Source organism: Rhodamnia argentea, chromosome 3 (genome assembly GCF_020921035.1).
Source record: "Rhodamnia argentea isolate NSW1041297 chromosome 3, ASM2092103v1, whole genome shotgun sequence".
NCBI lineage: Eukaryota > Viridiplantae > Streptophyta > Magnoliopsida > Myrtales > Myrtaceae > Rhodamnia > Rhodamnia argentea.
In genome coordinates this window covers 17,448,092-17,467,258 of record NC_063152.1, presented here as the reverse complement: position 1 = coordinate 17,467,258, position 19,167 = coordinate 17,448,092, and the positions used below count along the sequence as shown (strand labels likewise).

General features: G+C 43.5%; 1 long non-coding RNA gene across 1 annotated transcript; it reads left to right on the top strand.

Moving 5' to 3' along the window:
• Positions 1-16,505, top strand: LOC125314272. Its single transcript, XR_007197828.1, has 3 exons — positions 1-413; positions 12,580-12,587; positions 16,495-16,505. It is a non-coding gene; the product is annotated as an uncharacterized LOC125314272 (long non-coding RNA).
• The last annotated feature ends 2,662 nt before the right edge of the window (positions 16,506-19,167 follow it).

Sequence of the window (19,167 nt, the reverse complement as noted above, 5' to 3'; positions counted from 1 at the left end):
GGTCGCCTGCCACGTGTCCCCTTGCACTTGGCCTTTTTATACGGGCGTCTTCCTTCCTGCGGATCGCAATCGTTTCTCTTCTTTCTTCGCTCCATTCCTCTGTTCTCATCTCATCACCATTGAAGTATCTCTGATCATTCAGCTTCCCCATCCATCCGGTCCAACCAAGCAATGGGTCGTCTGTGGACTGTCGTGGCGCATGCTCACTCCCTCGCCGGGTACTTCTTCTTCTTCTTCTTCTTCTTCGACGAGATATATTGAGCTGATTTTGTGTGCCTTTGACAATCTCTGATGGAATTGGCGCAGGCCGGTGCTGATGCTGCTCTACCCTCTGTGAGATTCCCACTTCTTTCTTCAACATATTATGTAGGCCAAGGAAATGAAATGAATTGAGCAGGGGAGATACTTTTTTCGTCTCTTTGCTCTATACTTTTTTCGTCCCCCTCCCCCACTCTCTCTTTGCTCTATACTTTTTTCGTTTTTGGAAAAAGATCGCCCCCCCTCCCCCACTCTCCCTTTACTTTTTGGAAAAGGATCGTCCCCTCGTTCCCCACGCTAACACTCTCTCTCCTCTCTCATGTTCTCATCTCATCCTGTGTCTTCCCAGCACTCTCTCTCATCTTGCGTCACCCCCTCCTCTCTGTCTCGCGAAGCAAGCGATGGCGACGGCGACCTCCGTGATTTTAGCTGCCTCGTCTCCCCTCCGGCCTTCGCTCTCCGCTCGCTCTGGCGCTAGCTTGCTTTCTACTCGTCGCTGCCTCTGCTTCTTCTACCTACAACTCTGCACTCTGTCTTCTACTCCAGATCCGCGCTTTCCCCGCACTCCTTCCTCACCGACTTGCGATCGCCAGCTCTCTCCGTCATCTGTCTCATGGCTCTAGATTCAAGTTGATCTCCTGCGGATATACATGCCTTTAATTGTATAGCTGGCGATAATTCCCCCTCTAGATTTTTAAGCTACGAACAAGCTTCTTCTCTTCATTAAATTATTTTCAACATCTAACAGCACGGAAATTTTAAAAGGCTGGAATTTTGAGTTTTTTTTAATTATTCGAACATATCACATATCACACAAACTCAGGTAGTTATATGGGAAAGAATGCACAAAATAGGGAAAAGTACACTAGAAGTGCCATAACTTTTGTACGGCGTTCACTTGAGTGCCATAACTTTCAAAACGTTCACTTAAGTGCCATAACTTTTAAAAATCGTGCACTTGAGTGCCATGTTGACGTGGCAGTCGGGAAAATTACCGTAGACGCCGGAAAAGTTACCGTAGCACGTCGGAAAAGTTACTGTAGACGCCGGAAAAATGACGTGGCACGCCGGAAAGCCGACGTGGCACGCCGAAAAAGTTACTATAGCACTCAAGTGAACGATTTTTGTCCGACGTAGCACTCAAGTGAACGATTTTTGAAAGTTATGGCACTTAAGTGCGTTTTGAAAGTTATGGCACTCAAGTGAACGCCGTACACAAGTTATGGCACTTCTAGTGTACTTTTCCCCACAAAATAAAATGAAAGAGACCGCGGGTGTATGGGATATCGTAAGCTTGTTTTACCTTCGTCTTCCATTTTTTTTTTCACTCGTGTTGATGCATAAATTTTGACTAATCTATTTTTTACATAAAAATTATAAAAATCATCTCACATATTTATTTTTAGCGTACATTGCATTGGCATATAATTGGGCAAGCGTAACACTTAATTTAGCATGCGTCTAGACTAGGCACGGGATGGAAAAATACACCGAGAGGATTTGAAACTTCGGGGACTGTATTGCAAATACTTAAAACTTCGGGGACCGTATTGCAAATACTTAGAACTTCGGGGATTGTATTGCAAATACCAAAAGAAGATGGAGAAAGGAAGATGGTGAAGAGAAGATAAAGAAGAGAAGATAATGAAAGGAAGATGGTGAAGAGAAGATGAAGAAGATAAGATAAATATGAAGAAGGGAAGATGAAAATGAAAGGTGAAGAAATGAAGATGAAGATGAAGAAGAGAAGATGAAGATGAAGAAGGGAAGATGAAAATGGAAGGTGAGGAAATGAAGATGAAGAAGAGAAGATGAAAATGGAATGTGAAGAAATGAAGATGAAGAATGAAGGATGAAGAACTTTGCCTATAAAAGAGGAAGAGAATTGAGAGAGTTTTTGGGAGTGGAAGAGAATAGAGAGAGTTTTTGAGTGGAAGAGAATTGAGAGAGTTTTTGAGAGGAATTTTTAGAGAGTAAAAAGAGAGTTCTTGAGAAAAACCAGAAGAGAAAATTCGAGAGTGAAGAAAAGAGCTTTAGTCGAGCATCATCTTCGACGAGTCCCGATACATATTTCGCCTCTCGCTACCCAACAACGCCACTGCTTGCCATTTTCGACGACAGCCGCGTTCTTCCAACTTCGAGATCTTGAAGGGAACTATAACGTGTACGTGAGTAAGATTTTGTGTAATAGAAGGTAATCATCTCCATCTCGATCTACAAAAATGTAATCGTTTGGTTTGAACATTTGTTTGTTTATGCCATGTGTTCTAAAGTTTAGCATTATTACATGTTAATTTATTTTTGTAAATACTCGTGATTGGCTGCATTTTCTTTTTTTCTAAATCATCCATGGTGTATATTGCACAAAGTTCAATGTTTTACATTCTCATAAAAAAGAAGAAAAAAAAAATTGCATCTTTGAATTTCAAGTAAAATCCATCAAAATTGCTAAATCAAATATTTTTTCATGAAAATGGTACCGAAAGGGCGTTAGAGTAATCTAGCGTAACCAAATCCCCGAATTCAAAATCTCCGGTTCGCGGAAATAAGGTAGTTTTCTCCCGCTATTTTATTTAGGTTTCTAATCAACCTATCGAAAATGATTAGTGGCGACTCCAAATTCAAAACACATTGCATGTTAATTATTTGAACCTTAAGTTGCGATTTGGTATGGACTTGGGAGAGTCCGAGTTAGGTTAGTTAATTAATTAACCCGATAATCCATTAGCCTGGAATTTAACTTGTTTATTTTTTAGGTCGCGACAGCTTGGCGACTCCACCGGGGAGCTAATGAGGACTTAGGCCAGATAATTTCATGAAAAAGAAATCACTTGATTTGGCAAACTTTGGTTGAATTCTCATTCTTAGGTGTTAAATGTTTTTGCAGATTGGGAGTTATAAGGGGAGGAGTGATCGGCTAACCCTTTGTTTTGTAGACTTGGTGAATTGGAATTGTGATTTAACTTTTGAATCATTGAAGCGGTGTTTGCCTTTAATTGTTGTGCATGATTTATCGTATTTGCACTACACTGCACACAACCCGTGACCGGACCTGGGTCACACTAATAGTTTTAGGATGGTATTTAGATGGTTCTTTAACCTTGGCGGTAAGGTTTCGCTAAAGGTTATCTCATCTGGATCTCGAAAATTTTTCCAAAAAATGGCTCAAGGGTCGTTCTTATGCACGTGAGGCTACGATGCATGAGAATTGCCCTTGTCGACCGAACCAAGCCGAAGTGATTGGACCCGACTAGTCATGACTATTGTACGCGAGGTTACGACTAGTCATGATGAGATTTAAACTCACAATTCATGCGCATGTCTTTGTGATTGACATTTTCTTCCTATGACCGGTAATTTCTTGTCTCTTGTACCATATTATCTCATTTTTATTTTGGGCTGGTCCATGGTTTAGGTTGATTGTTTAGAAGTCTCATTGTCTTATTTCCAATTTCGCACTTTGCTTCCGTAGCTTTTACAATTTCATCGGTTGCCCTCAATTCTGGTTTGGCTTGTTCCTGTTGTGCGATTTTTACTAAATTCTACGACCGAGCTTTGAGTAAGTGCCAAACACGAAAGTTGTAGACCTATGTTTCAACTAATATCTTACAAAATTTCAGAATTAAATTCATAATTTAAGATGGCCCTTCGTTTTTTCAACAACATACGGTTATAACAGTTTTCTGAACGTGATTTTTTTGGAAAAACACATTAAACTGATTTTATCCATGCATTTCTAGTCCGATTGGCCAACATAAAAGTTGTTCATCACCTTCTCAACTACAAGCTCGTAAAATTTGGACATGTTTTGATCAACGTGCGAATTAATACGAATTTTTTCGTAAAAGCGGACAAACTGAAAATTACATGTTCAACCCTTTGGTCATAATCACTTTGTTCGTTTGAGTCTAGAGAGATGCCATGGGTCGGCTTGCTATTCTTGCTCCCTGTACTCATTTTGGGTTTGTTACTGCGTACAGGTAATTTATCACGGATCCTCCACATATTACTCGATCGGTCGCGAAGAGGATGGCCGACATTAATGCTACCGTTAGTGCTGCCCTAGACGAGAAACTTGGCATCTTGACCGAGCGCTTTGAAGGGATGATGTCCCGAAAGATGGAGGAAATGATGGCCGTCTTCTCCGCCAAACTTCAATCATCCACCTCCCGCCCGCCGCTAACCATTCCTGCTCTAATTCCTCCTACGGACAACTCCGATAAAGCCCCGGGAAACCGCTCCCCATCGACAATGCGGCTAGAAAATGTGATCTTCACAGGCGTAAGCTCGAGCACGCCGTCCCGTAGTCCCAATCCCTCAAGCCAGCCCCGTGGCCTCCGGATTGAATGGTGATACGGCCAAGCTGTTGGCCCAAATGGAACAGAGGATCCGAGAGGTCGAGGGGACTCACAACATACCCTAGATTGACCTGTCTGTCTTTTCAAAGGTCACAGTGCCAGAGAAGTTCAAGATGCCGGACTTCAAGAAGTATGATGGGACTTCCAACCCGGTTCAAGACGTCCGGATGTACCAGGTAAGAATGAATAAGCATGCGACCAACGGCCCCCTAATGGTTCGGACTTTCCAGGCTAGTTTAAAAGAAGCTGCCATGAGATGGTATATGGACTACGAGATCTACCAGATGGATGATTGGGAAAAGGCAGCTAATGCTTTCATCAAACATTTTAGTTTTAACTTGGACGTGCTCACCACCGGAGAAGACCTTGAGCAGCTTGAGATGAAAAAGGGAGAAACAATCAAGCAGAGTATGCCACCAGGTGGAGGAACGTGGCATCTCACCGGAAACCGATCCCTCCCGAAAGGGAACTCATGAAATTGTTTGTTTCGACCCTCCCGCCCGTTATGAGAACTCGAATTTTAGGATCCGCTGCCACGTCATTCAGCCATCTCATCGCGATGACCGAAGAAATCGAGAACGGTATGAAGAAAGGTTGGTACGGTGATGTCGCCACGACGACTAAGAGGTTTGCGGTAAGGAAAGACAAGGAGCCGGCCCCACAGGTCAACATGACCTACAGCCAAAAACCCACGACCCGGACGCCGGTCGTACAGATTCCTAATTAGCAGCAGGCTAATTTCGGCGCGCAACGACAAAGAGGGAATCAACGGTCCCCTCGGCAGCTTACTCCTCTACCGGGAACCCCGTCGCAGGTACTCGCGGTTCTACGTAAGAGAGGTTTACCGACTTCCGAGCCTCTACGACCCAGTAACACGAGCTCGCCGAGATATGATCCAACTAAGAAATGTGATTACCACTGCAGGGAGCTTGGACATGACACTGGTGGTTGTTTCGTACTAAAGCATCGGATTCAAGATCTCCTCGATTCTAAAGTATTCTCGTTCCAAGGCAACAAACAGCCGAATGTCCAGAATAATCCTTTGCCGGATCATTCTGGTAAAGTTAATGCTGTATTCGGGCCGGGAATCAGATAGGTTGGTGCCATTAAGGTTGAAATAGCTGATGTTCTCAACGCTCCGATCAGGGCGGGATATTATGAGGTCGGTGAACTGATATTACGGGATCGGTTGAAGGAAAAGGTCTCCGCTCTCCCGAAGGACGGATTCATAGTCCGGGCAAGTCAAACCGGGACAGTGGCCACTATATCCCAGATTATCATTGACCGGGATCGGGAACTCGCAGCTTTGACCCAACCCGAGACCTTTCAAGAGCCTCAAGTGGAAGATACCAATGTGACTAACTTGATCAAGAACGATCCAGAGTTAGCGGACATGCCTGTCTTGGAAGATGCAACTAACGATGAACTTGGAATAGTCATTGCCTCGCCCCACCCTTTTCCGTACGTTAATGACAAGACAGTTCCTTGGTCCTACGATCTTGCCTTGATAACAAGATTAGGACGTGCTTATAGCGGTGACCAACCTACTAAGCAAGTCACCGAGAAGGATGCTAAGGAATTCTTGGCTGTAATCAAGGCGAGTGAATATAGCATTGTCGACCGGTTGCGAAAGTCACCGGCTCGGGTATCCCTACTTGAACTTCGGCAGTCATCCGAGAAGCATCGGGAGTCCTTAATGAAGGTATTCTGTGAAATTCACGTACCCGAGAATATTGAACAGGACAAACCGGAGAACTTCGTAGGGATGATCCTTCTAAAAGATCATGTCGCATTCACCGACGATGAGATTCCGCTCGAAGGACGGGGCCATAACAAAGCTTTGCACATAACGATCAAACACAAGCAAACCCACGTAGCTCGTGTACTTATTGACAATGGGTCGGCACTGAATATTTACCCATTAGCCACATTGAATCGTCTTGGAATTGACCTGGCCAGGTTGCAGACGACCAAGACTTCCGTCCGCTCATTCGATGGTATAACGAATGATGTGCTTTGGCGGATCAACTTGGAGATTCAGATCGGGTATTCTTTATTTGACATTCTCTTCCAGGTACTAGATATTCCTTCGGCCTTTAACCTTCTCCTAGGCCGACCTTGGATTCATAATGCCGGAGCCGACCCATCAAGCCTTCATCAGAAAATTAAGTTCGTGGTCAAACAGAAGTTGGTGACTGTCCATGGAGAGGAAGATCACCAGATTTTCAATGAAATAGCCATCCCTTACATTGAACCGGCTCATGATGAAGAAGATTCCTACCACGCTTTTGAGATAGTACATACCATCCATGCATCACCGGAAAGTCCTTTGCCGCTTCCCGAAATGTCAACTACTTCTCTTATGGTGGCTAAGATAATGATGGGCAACGGCTTTAAGCCCGGTATGGGTTTAGGTCGACATGGCCAAGGGATTCGCACCCCAATTGAACCCAAAGGCCAATCTCACAGAGCCGGTCGGGGATGTTAACGGCGTGGGCATAAAAGAGGAGTAATGGGTCGCAAGTAGCAGATATGCGGTCCTTTACCCCCACCTCTATATACCACTTTCCAATCAGCTGGAGTGGTCGGAGGTTACGATAATTTGACCCAACTCGAAGATGACTTGGGGATTGTGTTCTCCGACATACCGAAGGATCAAGGTACTGCAGTTGAGCCAATAGGGTCTCAAGAGGATGAAGGAGTCTTCGATATCACCGGTTGTTTTGATGATGTAACCATTACTGCTATATTTGAAGACGGAGCGCATGAGGAGGAACCTTACCCGGCGCCTAAACCTTCCAAATCATTCATTAATACCATATGTGATGATCCCCTGGAGGGTTTAGATTCAGAGTAACATCTTTATGTTTATGCAATCCCCTACGTGGGACATTTTCTGTTTCCTTTAGGTTTTGGATCGCATTTGGATTTCTATTCTGTCTTGCACTCTTGGAATTTCTAGAAGATGTAATTTCATATCAATAAAATTACACTATTTTTCGAATCTTGTTGAAGTATCCCAAACCAACCCGATGACGATAACCAATGACCAACAAGTTTGTCATTATGGTAAGAACCGAGGGTTGGGCTTCTTCAAGAATTCATGTCCCACGGTTTTGAAAAATAAAAAAATAATAAAGTTCTTCAAAAAAAATCACACCGCAATTAAGTCATGTTTTCCTTCCGATTTTGTTACTTTATGTTTCAGGGGGATACATGAAGAGGGAAACCTAGTGGATTCAGAAATATACGACTTAGATGAGTCCAATCCGGATTATGAGGAAATTCGTCGGGATTTCGAACGACATGAGGAGATCAAGCCCTTGACCAGTGAACAAACTATCTCGGTCAACCTAGGCGATGCGGAAAACCCTAAAGAAGTTAAGATCGGGGCAAACCTTTCCAAAGAGATGTCCGAGCGCTTGATTAAGCTCCCGAAGGATTACCAGGACATTTTCGCCTGGTCCTATGCAGATATGCCCGGTCTTGACCGTTCCATTGTCGAACATTATTTGCCGATTGATCCCTCGGCTAAGCCAGTGGTGCAAAAGTCAAGGAGGGCCGGACTGCAATGGTCCGGAAGATCAAAGAGGAGGTCATGAAGTCGCTTGACGTCGGATTCCTTGAGACTACGTAATACTCTGATTGGGTTGCCAATATAGTCACGATCATGAAGAAGGATGGGCGTATTCGAGTCCGTGTCGATTATCGAGATTTGAATAAGGCTAGTCCTAAAGATGATTTTCCCCTCCCGCATATCGACATACGTGTTGACAATACTGCGGGGTTTGAATTGTTTTCATTCATGGATGGTTTCTCTGGGTACAATCAAATCCCGATGAATGTCAATGATAAGTTGAAAACCACTTTCAACACACCATGGGGAATTTTTCATTACCGGGTGATGCCGTTCGGTCTCGAAACACTTGGAGCTACTTACCAACGAGCCATAGTTACCCTTTTCCACGACATGATGCATAATGAGATTGAGGTTTACGTCAATGACATGATAGCAAAAACAAAGCATGGAGAAGATCACGTCGAAACGCTAAAGAAATTGTTCGACGGACTTCGAAAGTACAAGTTACGCCTCAACCCCGCCAAGTGTATCTTTGGGACCAGCTCGGGCAAGCTGCTCGGTTTCGTGGTAAGCAACAAGGGTATTGAAGTCGACCCTTCTAAAGTCAAGGCTATTCGTGAGCTTGAGCCACCGACGACGGTTAAAGAAGTTCGAAGTTTGATGGGTAGGCTAAACTATATTGCTCGATTCATCTCTCGGTTATCAGAAACCGCTAAGCCATTCCTCAAGCTATTAAAGAAGAATGCACTAGTTCAATGGGATAGCGAATGTGAAGAAGCTTTTGGGAAACTGAAGCAACATCTAATGAATCCATCTGTGCTTGTTCCTCCAATGCCGGGGCAACCTTTAATCCTCTACCTCACAATCCTTAGTGAGTCCTTGGGTGCTATGTTAGCCTAAGAGAGGCAAGAGGATGGAAAAGAACGAGCCATTTATTATCCGAGCAAGAAATTCACAGCTTCGGAAATGAAATACTCCGAAGCGGAGAAAACATGTGCAGCGTTAGTATGGGTATTGCACAGGCTTCGGCAATATACCTTGCATTACCAGGTGCTTCTGGTGACAGAGTGCAATCCTATCAAATACTTGCTAAATCAACCCGCCTTGATTGGTAGACTTGCCAAATGGCAAATCCTCATCTCCGAGTTTGATGTTCAATATTTGTCCCAAAAGTCAATCAAGGGACGGGCTATAGCAGATGTCCTAGCTGAAAATCCGGGGTGAGATGATGATGCCTATCATTCCGAAGATCGAATCATGTCGGTGGAGGATTACATCTGGACTATGTATTTTGACGGAGCTGTCAATTTATCGGGATCAGGCACGGACGCGGTTCTGATATCTCCAGGTGGTCGGCATTATCCTGTGGCAGCAAAATTAGTATTCCATTGCACAAATAACATAGCAGAATATGAGGCATGCATCCTCGGTTTGCAGGCTGCGATTGAAATGGGGATAGCCGGACTCAAGGTGTTCGGAGATTCCGCTTTAATTATCCTTCAGACTGTTGGAAAGTGGAAGACGAGAGATGCTAAATTGTTTCCCTACTACGAGTATCTGGATGAACTGGTGGAGGAATTTGAGGATATCTCATTTGAGTATCTGTCCGGGACTCATAATCGATTCGCCGATGCATTGGCTACCTTGTCATCAATGTTACAAGTCGCCAATGGACTTGAGGTTGACCCACTAACGATCGAGGTATTTAAAAAGCCGGCATATTGTATGGCCGTAATCGATGAAACCGATGGTAAGTCGTGGTACCATGACATCAAGACTTATATTCGAAGCGGGGAGTTCCCCGAAAAAAGTACCGTATCCGACCAAAAGTACATAAGAAAGATGGCATCAATGTTCTTCTTGAACGGAGAGAATTTGTACAAGCGGTCATTCGATTCTGTCCTACTAAGATGCGTTGACTCAACCGGAGCAGTTCGTCTGATGATGGAAGTACATGAAGGGATCTGTGGTCCACACATGAACGACCACTTGTTATCTAATAAGATTATGAGATTGGGTTATTATTGGCTCACGCTCGAAAGAGATTGTATTCAGCATGTCCGGAGCTGTCACAAATGTCAGATTCATGGTGACAAGATTAATGTCCCTCCAAATGAGTTGCATCGATTATTTGAACCATGGCCGTTTTCTATGTGGGGCATTGATGCTATCGGCCCTATCAACCCTAAAGCATCCAATAGACATCGATTCATCTTGGTGGCGATTGACTATTTCTCCAAATGGATCGAAGCCGCATCCTATTTAGCGGTCACGGCACGAAATATCGTGAAATTTATCCGCCGGGATATCATTGCTCGATACGGTTCACCCGAAGCCATAATCACCGACAATGGCTCGAACTTAAACAACAAACTAATGGACGAATTGTTTAAGGAATTCAAGATCAAGCATCTAAACTCTTCCCCATATCGTCCTCAAATGAACGGAGTAGTAGAAGCCGCCAATAAGAACATTAAGAAAATCTTAGCAAAGACGGCTGAAAATTATCGCGATTGGCATGAGAGGTTGCCATTTGCACTTATGGCGTATCGGACCTCGATCCGGACATCTACCGGGGCAACCTCGTATACTGTTGTATATGGAATGGAGGCTGTTCTACCAATTGAAGTGGAAATTCCTTCCTTACGTATACTGTCTCAAGCTATCTTGACGGAAGCTGAATGGATCTAGCAGAGGGCAAGCCAATTGAATCTGATCGATGAAAAGAGACTTAAGGCTATATGTCATGGCCAGTGTTATCGACAGAGGGTTGCTAATTCATTCAACAAAAAAGTTCGGCCTTGATATTTTCGGATCAATGACATGGTCTTGAGAAAATTATTGCCAATAGTCCCACTCCTAGAAGGGAAATTCGCTCCAAACTATGGTGGTCCATATATAGTAAAGAAAGTGCTCCCTAGTGGCGCTTTGATTCCGGCCAAGATGGATGGTCGTGTCTTTACCAACCCGATCAATTCTGACTCAGTAAAGAAATATTATACTTGATTCACTCTGATGTTTTCATAATCGAGTTATAATATTAATACGGATTCACGAGTTGTTCACATTTGGGCGTTCGTTTGTTTCTTCGCTACTAATCTTTGCTGAGAGATTGTTTCAAATGGGGGAGTCTCTCCGGCCTAATTAAATTGACCATCGGTAGCGTGAGATTTACATATTCATAGAGTAAAGGGGTTATCTTGCGAAAAAAGATATGACGACCAAGATGAAACGAGTAAAATAAAGAGCCCCTTCAATCTGTCAACATATGGAAGATCGAATAATACGAAAACGAAACGCAAATGAGTAAAAACTTGCATTCATTTCATCCATCGGAAAGCCTTACAAATATATCATCGGGGTGGGAACGTAAAGCCAAACCGAGCTCTAATGAGCATCACAAAGGAGTTTAACCGATCCTCCATACAATTGATGTTCCGCCTACACCGATCGCTCCGAGAATCGAGATCCGCCAGCTTAAAGAGGAGGAGCTCACACCTCTCTTTAAGCTTGGCTACCTTGTCCTCGTGGTACTCGGCAGCAAATTCCGTGTCATGGATCAGCATTCTTCCGCGGGCTATATCCAGGGTCGGATCGTCCATCCTTTCTTCGAGCCATGAGCATTGGAATTTCAAAACAATATTGAGCGGATCCCGCTCGAAGATGGTCTGGGACATGGCCAAACGTTCCACCAAGTTCCCCCTCTCACGAATCAGCAGTGAGACTTGTTCATTACCATAGTCAAGGGCCTTCTTATAATTCTCGGCTACAAGACCGGCCAACACCAAGTCAGTCGACCGATCCCGATAGTGAGCTCTCACAAGATGGGCCAAGGTAACATCTTGATAAGCATGATTGTAAGCCTCCGGGAAGTTAGTGAAGAGGGTAGGGAAGATCCTATATTCCTCTTCTAACTTGGTGCCTTGAATAGAAGCAATGTCTATATCCCTAAACATAAGACGAATTTCGGTTTCGACCTCCGGATGATTGGCTATATAAGAGTAGCCATGGCCTAGGAGATTGTAATGTTTCTCCCATTTGGCCAAAACTTCAGCCGAGAAGACGTGTGTAGGGAGGGAAGCCATTGTTGTTGAAGCGGCTGAAAAAGAATGGATGCGAAAGAGTGCTTAGAAAGTTTGAGATGAAGATATGAAAGCGATAATCGTCTCGGCGTTAAATCCTAATTTAAAGGGCAAGAAAAGTCATAGCAATAATTGCAGTGGGGGCCGATTTAATTATCCGGGTAAAACTACGGACATTTCGTCCGTGAATCACGGATCTACCATCTCAAGCCTCACAAATTCGAAAAAGTTGAGAAACGACTTAAAGGTCCCGCCATAATTGAAAAATTAAGAGAGAGACAAGTCTACACCTGTAGAGAAGATTTGAGGGTCCCGCCATGTCAAAAGGAAAGGAAGAGGACAGAGCGGGAAACACGAAATCTTGGGAGAAGCGCCGGCTTGGTGGTTTTCATCCACGTTAAAAGGGAGGCTATGGAACATACCCGATTACTCAAAAGAAAAAAGAAGAGAAGAATTTGGAGAGAGTAAGCATACAGTGGAGAGTAGAGTGAACAAAAGGCGGTAAGAAGTATTTCAATCCAATATGTTTAGAGACTACCAGCACTTACTGGAGGAGACCAACCTAGACATCCCCGAGAACGAACTGCTAGATTTCGAGGCGAGATCCAAAGCTGAAGCCGCAAAAACCAACTCCCTTGGCGGTGAAGTTCAAGATCTCGATAACAACAACAACAATAGCAGCAGCAGCCATAGTCAACCCCGGAAAAGAAAACATCAAATCAAAGAGCTCGAAGCTGCCTTCAAGGAGTACCCTTACGTGAACAAGAAACGAAAAAATGAATTGAGCCGGAAGCTAGGAATGGAGCCCTTGAAGGTCAAGTTCAGGTTTCAAAACAAGCGGGCCCGAGTGAAGGTTCAAAGTGAAAGTCATGAACTTGCGTCTCTAAAGGAAGAAAATGAAAAGCTTCGAGCAGAGAATAAGAGGTACAGGGATGCCCTTAACACCGCTGTTTGCCATGTCCGTAGCAACCCCATCGTCTTTGGTGACATGTTCCTCAATGAGCCACATCTGAGCATTGAAAATGTTCATTTATCGGTTCATCCCCCCGAGCAAGTTCTCGCACAATCGGATTTTATTGGGGATACATCCCGCAAAGTCGGTCTTGCAGAGGTAGAACCGATGCCCTTCGAGGGAAGAGACATGCATTACTACAATTGGAGTTTCCACGATGTCACGATCGGCCAATTCAATGCTGATGGAACTCCGAATCTGTAGCCTACATGAAGCTTGATTTTTTTATTATGGGCTCTCAAAATATCGCTCTTTTGAGCATTACTAGCTAGCCCTTACGATTCCTCAAGAGAAGTAGGGACATGCGTGAATGAATGTACTGTTTGTTACAAATCCCCATGTGAGACATTCTTCTTTTTACGCCTAGAGTTAATCAAGGGGCAAAGAACAGTACTATCCGCGAATATCATCATGCTTAAATGCGTGAATTCTTTGTCAGATTTGATTGAACGCCGAAAAGAAAAGCATTAAAAGCCTTCACATAGGTAGATGCAAAAAGATTTGAGAAAAAATAGCCGCCTTGTTAGTAGAGAAAGCGAAAAGATTTGAGGAAATAACTGCCTCGGGAGGAAGCGAAAAGATTTGAGGAGGGAAATAACTGCCTTGTTCGTAGGAGGAACCGAAAAGATCCGAGAAGGGAAATAAGCGCCTCGTTCATAGAGAAAGCGAAAAGATTTGAGGGCTCCTACATATCAGAAAAGGAAAAAGATGACAGATTGAGTGAGAGGTAAGAGTTATTACGAAATGGATCCATGGCACTAAGACCGGAAAGGAGAGAAAAATCTATCCTCTTTCGTAAAAAAAGCGAGAACCTATATGCGAGACTAATAGATCGAAAAAAGTTTATAAAGTCTCCATGCACCTAATGACCACCGGAACTCGTCACGAAAGGCCACCATCGCTTTTGTGATTTTCGGGCAAATTGTTTTGCAAGTCCGAGAACATCTAAAGCTCGGTCTCCGGTCGAAACAGCCATTTTCGGTCTACATATGGAAGGTTTTAAAAGCAAAACACGTTCATTCCAGGCGGAAGTATGGGAAGCTTCCTATCCCGAGGATCTGCGAGTCATGGCCATTGATGGCAACCCCGTTTCCCTCTTAGTCCTCGTTGCTATCTTGAGAAGTTGCATGTACGGGGTTTCTGCTTATACGAAAGCAACGAAAGCCTTAGAAGTGCTGAGGCAGTACAAATATGATTTTGACATCGTCGTCACAGCCATGGTAGGGATCGACACGGACGGTTTCAGTCTCTTAAAGATCATTGATTCCGAGTTGGACATACAGGTCATCGTAGTATCGGCAAGTGATGATCAACGGTTCAAAACGAGGGCCATATTGCATGGTGCTCGAGACGTCCTACGGAAGCCGATCTGCGTTCGAGTGCTCCAAAACATTTGGCAACATGCTGCAATGAAGCAATTACTCGAACAAAAAAACTACGACCAAGGCGACGACGACGATTTTATCCAAAAGAAAAGGCCCCTGTGGTCCACCGAGCTTCATTCTATATTCATTGAGGCGGTTTGACAGCTAGGAATCAATTTAGCACGACCAACGGCTGTACTCAAAATAATGAATATAGACGGACTCACCATGCAAAGTGTCACGAATCACCTTCAAAGGTTTAGAGATAAGCTGAGGAAGCATGATGCAGCTTGGGACCAAGGCGACCGGACCGGAGTTGATTGGAAGATCAATACCGGGAAAACCTACCGAGCAAAAGGTACCCGGCCACTTCCCAATCAAGAATACATGTCATACCAACCTTCCGCTGGTGATTCTAGCAGCAGACCGGTTGATCATCCCTACAAGTTCCCGAGCAATGACGGAGGCTCAAGCTCAAGGAGTCGACCTGGCGACGGCCAAAACAAAGTGGGAAATCAGTTGCCGGTATTAGCAAGTAACAATGCCCAATTTGAGTATCAATTGCTCGAAAAATCAAAAGATTACTTTGATAATGAGCTTGCCACCTTGATGAGCCTGTTTGGAAATGAAGGACCTCCGGAGCCGTGATCCGAAGCAAGTAATTATGGGTTTTCAAACAACGATTATTGGTGTTTGGTCCAAGACAGAATCGATCGATCGTTGGAGTGGCTAGTAAAAGAGGCGAAACCAATCTCGCATGAATACTCCTTTAATTCCATGTATAGTTGCCCCGTGTGAGATATTTTTTACTTTCTAGCTGTCCAGAATTTATCCAGAGTTAAATGGCGAATTTCCTCCTCTCTTATCAAATGCGTAAGTTCCCCGTTAAACTAGCCCGGTAGCAAATCAATTTTTGGACGATGCCCCCGAGCGCCCGTAAAGAGAGATTCTGAATAGCCTTACTTGGGAGAATACGAGTAAAAGACCAAGCGGGCTCAAAGATGGGTAACTCCGTATCGTTCCAATTGGCTCTCGGTCGTTTCAAACTCTAAATTAAGCTTATTTTATTCTCGACGGGGGATTGCCAACTGCTTTGAGAACAATATAACAAAAAGCGAACCACCAATGGACGCCAACAACACCACAGCCTAGTGGTTGGGGGAATGACAAGGGTCCGAGGCGTCCCAGGTTCGATCCTGGGATTTGGCATCAATGTACAAAGATTAATAAAAATCTCTTTGCTTCGCGATTCAATGCCGATTGAAGCTCAGCCCAGATGGTTACAAAACCGGAGAGATAACATCTCGGACATACAACCCGATCCAGATGACCCGATCTTTTCAATTCAAAGTTCATAAGAAATACAAACAAGGGTAAAGTGGTATCGTTTCAACTCTTTTAGAACATGAGAACGTACATTAACACTTTCCCTTTTGATTTTTACGGGGTTCATTGCCTTTCCGGATAGGGAGGTATCCTTTCTCCCTAAAAATTAATGAAATGAGAAATTCCCGGAGCTTTTGACAATCTCATGTCTCGAACTAGATAATGAAGTTTTGCAACTCATTTGCATGAGTAGGGGCAACTCACGATCCACGCCCATAAGAAGTTTCTTATGTGCTTGCAAATTCTATCCACCAAGATAAAAAGTTACTGCATTTTATATGCTCGAAAACATTCATACATTGCATAGTTTGTGCATGACTATTCCTCATGTTTAATTTACCAACTCTGAATAAGGAACATGAACTACATAAGATACATCAAATGTATGGAATGGGGCGGGACAGGATGATGAAAGGCAATCTTTTTCCAAGCACGTCCCATTTTTTCAGGCGAGTTGAACGGTGGCTAAGTTCCGCATTTCGGAAGGTAAAAGGTTTTCTTGCAAAAGGTACGATAGCCGAAATGACAGAGGCATTCATTTCTCTATCCCAAACACTACAGGTAATCCATTGATTACCCCTTTTGAGCGGTGGTTTCATTTCTTTACCCCTGTCAAGAGCCACTCCACATCGGGGTCCAGACGAGTTAATTCCAGCAGCAACACGAGGTAAATGGTTAGAAATTTTCTTGCTCGGACTAACATTAATCTTCGGGTGTTTCTTTGCATTTATACTCGAATTTTGATTCAAGTGCCTTAGGATGATGAAGAGCATTCATTTCTCTATCCTACACACTATGTCCTTTGCACAGCCTACTTGAGCCTGCAAATTCATTTCTTGAACCCTTGTTGGTGATCATTTGCTCATTCCAAAGACGAAGATAGCATTTTCGCAAGGATTAGAGTTGGAGATGGTCGGGTCAACAGAGAATCCCCAAATGGACTCATTTCTTGTATGCTAGGTTTTTTATATTTTACATAATTTTTGTTTGTAAATGTTTATTCTTGTTGTAATTCCTGGTTCAAAATCATGGGATTGTAAAAAAGAAAGGGAGAGGCAAATTTAGCCTAAAGGAGAAGGGCTCGCTCTCGAAAGAAAAAAGTAAAAAAAAAAAGCAAAACTAAGAGATGTCGAAGAGCTCTCAAAGAAACAATCTCTTCTCGAAAAAAAGAAAAAAAAAGAAAAAGAAAAATGAGAGTTGGAAGTAAGAAAAGCAATGCTGATCTCATAGAAAATTTTGGGCATTTAAAAAGCAAGGTGCCCACCAAAAGCAAGGCCAATGCCCATTCAATTCTTTGTTCATTTGTAATGCATAATTCTCTCGTACATTTCAAGAGGGGTTCTCATTAAGTGTCAAATTGCAAAATGCAATCCTCAGCTTGTACCATCCTCAAAGTAATGGTGGCACCCCAAAAGGCCAAGGTCGGTGACAAGATTGCGATGGTCACCAACATCAACCTGCTTCTCATACATTTTCCGAGCCAAAACGAATCCTTTCTTTTCCAAGTCCCCAAATCATAACCCATGGTACAACCCTTCAAAAGTCTTTTCTGACTAGGACACTTGAGTTAACGTAGAGTTCAATTATTTTAAGCATTGCTCGAAGAAGTTCGAGCAAAATTATTTCTCTCTCATTTTTGCGGGGTTCTTGACTTGTAAACCCATAGCGGATAACGAAGAAATTCATTTCAGCAGCCTTGACTCAGCTAGAGTCCCCTTTGTAAACCCTTGACCTAGCTCTCATTACGGTCTTAATCAAGACCTCCGGATCGGCTCGGTCGTATCAATTGCGAGATTACTCGGATCCTTATTGAATGCGATGATGGAAAGATTGAGTGATTCTCTTGAATCCTGCGGACGGGATAAATAGCTTTTATCAAGAGTGAGAGAAAGCCCTTTCAAACCGAAGTCCCCCCATTCAGCTCACATTCGAGGTATTCGTAATGTGAGAACCTCCCGGGACAGAATTGGTAATGTAAACTTGATAGAATGGTTATGCATGAACCATAGTATGAGTGATTGCATTATACTCATTGTTGAATATGTTTGCACGTGTTATCTCCGACATTCCATGATAGGTAATACATTCCCGATGTTCGAGTTCCCTTCCACGGTCTCGAAATTCATCCAAGGATTATTGAATGAGCAAGTTCTCCTGGCAAATGCCTACCATGTACAATCCAAGCAATCTGTTTTGGAGAACCCGGATAAGTTTTCTGAACCCTTTTTCAAATTAACAACTCCTTTGATGATAGTTGTTACGATTCAATTCGTGCAATATGCCCATTTCGTACTTATCGATTCCATTCGGTGGTGCTCCTATCAAATATTGTTCAATTCGGGCAATATGCCTCTTTTATCGGGACGTGAAGACATATGCACTGGCGATCTTGACATCTTATCAAATCATAACGATGTAGCTCTTATGATTTCGGTCTCAAATCACGAAGACGTATGCACTGGTGATCTTGACCTTTAGTCGGATCGTAATGACATACCTCTTATGATTTTCGGCTCCTTTATCAAATCATGAAGACATAATGTCACGCTCTGACTCTCGAGCCCGCGACATCCCTACCAAATCGCCACGAGGTCACGAAGGATAACGTCCCGGGCGCGTTATCGACCTTTCAATTATATACGCATGCGGAAACGGTTTACTCCCGGACAACATAAAAACAAACAGGGATAGCATAGCAGGAAATACATACCAAGGCGGATAATCAAAAGGTAACATATACAATCACCAAACAGCAGATGAGCCTTAACCCTACTGAGCTACGAAAAGATATACAACCCCATACTTCGGGGCAGCTCACTAAGACCTCAAAAGGTTACTAGGTCAGATAAGGTTAACTTCTCATCTACTCCAAAAGACTACCCTCAACCCGCCCTTGGTATCCGCAAAGCTCCATCACTTGGGACTCGAAAGTGGTTCCCACAACGGGGTGAGATATAAATCTCGATGAATCAAGCCTAAGCTCGGTTAGGACACCGATTCACCTAAAACATCCTAACCACGAGGATTATAACACCACGATGTAACCATATATCCAACAATCATATCACATGGCAATAATCACCCACATGCATACTTACCAGCCTTCACCCACACATAATGCAATGCT